Source organism: Pogonomyrmex barbatus, unplaced genomic scaffold, assembly GCF_055798465.1.
Source record: "Pogonomyrmex barbatus isolate J1 unplaced genomic scaffold, ASM5579846v1 scaffold2, whole genome shotgun sequence".
Classification (NCBI taxonomy): Eukaryota; Metazoa; Arthropoda; class Insecta; order Hymenoptera; family Formicidae; genus Pogonomyrmex; species Pogonomyrmex barbatus.
In genome coordinates this window covers 9,058,955-9,062,111 of record NW_028297116.1, presented here as the reverse complement: position 1 = coordinate 9,062,111, position 3,157 = coordinate 9,058,955, and positions in this window count along the sequence as shown.

Genomic DNA, 3,157 nt, shown 5'->3' with positions numbered 1-3,157 from the left:
TGCTACCTTAGAAAACGAGGAGGTGGGTTCCCCATGGTCGAAGGTATCCGGTAAAAATTGCTCCGAATTGCCAGTTGCCAATCGGCCCTCGCTCCTCGCCCGCAATTCGTCGCTCGTGGTGCCTTGATTAGGGATTATTTTCTATTGCATCGCGCGCTGACGCGTCCCACGGCTGACGAGGGTGTCGTTAGTCGATTCGGTCTCCCGGTGTGATGTATTTCTGGTTCCGCGATTACCACCATTATCGACATTCCGCAGTAAATATCTCGCTTCTCGTCTGTACAGGTAAAAATTGAAATCGCCTCCAAAGGTGGTCTTATCGTTACTTTGTGAAAATACTTAATTACCGTCCGGCGCAGGAAAAAAGGTTTTTACGCTTTCTTAATTATCAACCGTTGCCGGCGCGATCGATCGATCGATCGATCGACCGATAGGCGAACCTGCATCAATTTCCACGCTTCTCGACATTTCGCAAGGCCGACAACCGCATCGTCGGTTTTCTAGGTCGGTGGGCCGTACCGCGGGGACCGTCCCAGAAGCCGGCCAGCACGAAACGGAGAAGGTCCACGCATCCCGGTCGCGGGAAGGAGAGAAAAGGAGAGAAGAATCATGCACGAAGGGACATCGTGGTGGGGAGCGGAAGGCGCCGTGTTAATTTCACTTCGAAAAATCGTAAAATGCAAATGAACGATCCGTGGGCCCGGGGCCCGATTGGCAAATTGCGAGAGAAGGCTACGCTCCGCGCGCGCGACGGCCGCGCTGGCGCCCAAGGTGGTCGAGTAATTTTGCGTGGCCTCCCCCTTTCTCTGTTTCGAAGAGCGAAAGAGGAGAAAAAGGAAGTAAGAGAAACGGGAAGAACGAGGAAGAGAAAGAGACGGGAGGCAGGAAGAAAAAAGGCGCAGAAAAACGAACAGCTAGAGAGAGCCACGAGGGGGGAGGGAGGAAGGACGCGCGCGCTTCACCACCGGGCGTGCAGGCCATTCAGAAGAGGAGTTTGGCTGCGGGACATAAAAATGTGTTGATTATATGTTGCTGAGCATCCTCAGGCCCATGGTGTCGTTAAGGAAACACTGAAGACGAGACAGAAAGAGAGGAAGAGAGAAAGGGAAAGAGACTTACCCGTGTGGAATCATTAAACGGCCGACACGATCGTCACATCCAAATGTCATCACCGCGATGACATGATGATGAACGTGACGTCAAACCGTTACTATTCTAAGAAATCAAACTTAAAGTAATTTCAAGTATTATTTCAAATATTATTCGATTAACGATGAAAATAACGATGAGAATGTGAAAATATGAAAGATTCTAATAGTAACGCTTCCATGCAACTCTCTAAATGCTTTTGTCTCTACGAGAGGGACGTTATTTTATAACGTTTTTAAAAGGAGTTTTATAAAAGGATAAAACTATATAATAAAGCTGAGAGTTTCTGTTTCGTTAAATTAGTCGTTAAAATCGATATTTTCTCTTTGCTCACTGGTCTGATGAGATCATTATCGTCGAATTAAGGAGCCAGAGAATTAATAAGTCGCGAGGAAGAACGATGATCGATCCATTGACTCATGAAAAAAGCGACGAATGAAGTAGTCCTGAGCAAAGTGCGGCTCATAAATCGGCCGGAATCGTACAGATCGGCCGTCGCGGGATCCAATAAGACTAATGAATCGCGTCGAGGGCAGCCCGCGCGGTGGGCCCTTGGGCCCGGATGTGCCCTCCTGCGATACGTCTGTCCGCCTGTCTGTCCATCCGTTCCCGTACGCGTCTCTGTGTGGTGTGCGGAAGATTAAAAATAAATAAAAGGCAATAAGTGCGGGGCCCCGTGCGAAACCCGTCATTACGCGAGGCGGGCCCACCTTGTTAGCCCAGTGGGCCCCCATGACCATATCCAGCCACTCTCATTCAGAATCTCTCTTCTCTCCCGGAGGAGTCCTGGCGCCTACGCCGTTAAAATTGCCCGAAATTCCCGGAATTCTTACCTCTCGATGTAGTATATGCCCACAACCACCATTACTGTCGTCACTCCCCCCCGTAAGCCTGTGATCCTCTCTCTCTTCCCTCTTGCCCCTACAAAATAATGGCGCGATCGTAAAAGCAGCGTTTGTAGACTTAAGAAAATTAGGGCCGCTTGTTCGCTGATTGACAAAGTTATTTCCTCCAACGATTATGTTAGAGTTCCGCGCGCGCGCGTGAAAGTCCTTTTTCATAAGCGTAAACTTATGCTCACGCGATTAGACCTTATATTTTATACTCACTCGTCCATTATGCGTTATTCCACGTTATTCCAAACAAATATTTTCAATTTATATCTGTTAAATTTTCACACGTGGCGCTAACGCAGACATCATATATTTCCATCTATTAATATACGATCTAGCCGTGCCAATTGCCGTGACGTAAACGGCGTCTTCGACGAGATAATTATTTCGATCATCAATATTCGTTAGCGTTTATGGAGGCGATACAGGAGCGAGCCAAAACGTGTATCCCGGATGGATCATTCGATTCGGCCGATTCGCGTTGGGCGCGCGTCCGTGTTTGTGCATGCAAATCGTCTCGAGAATGTGCCAACTTTCTCGTTGCCGGGACTCCTCTTTCCAAGCTCGCGGAAAGCCAAACGTGCAAGACCGGCCGTGCCTCTAAACAACCGGTATTACGCATTGGTATTCTCGGATCCGAAAAATATGGAGGAGACGAGAGAACGGATTATCGGGGAGGGAGCGGGATGGGTGTTCGGCCGTCGACGAGGAACGGTGGTTAGCCGACAGGGAAGTGGCGTAGGAGTCTTGCGCCAGCGCTGGATAATGCCTAATGGCGGATAATTGGACAAAGCCAGCCGCAAATTGGACCACCGACCGTGGGGTCGCCGGGTCGCCGGGACGCCAATCGTCATCGCCGTTATTTGCATCTGCCGATGCGTCCATAACGTACGTGAGGCTCGTACCGCGACGGTATCCTCCTCTCCGATTCGGCTCGTTATATTGCGCGAGTGATGTAACCACGGGGACGCGCGTTTCTCGAGGACCATATCGTGTCGCGGCGCCTAGAAATAGAATTGACCGACTCTCGTTTATTCGGAGTGCTCTGCTCGAGTCCCGAACGACGAAACGTATCGAATAAAACGATGTAAAGAACCTACAATGTTTTCTTACGA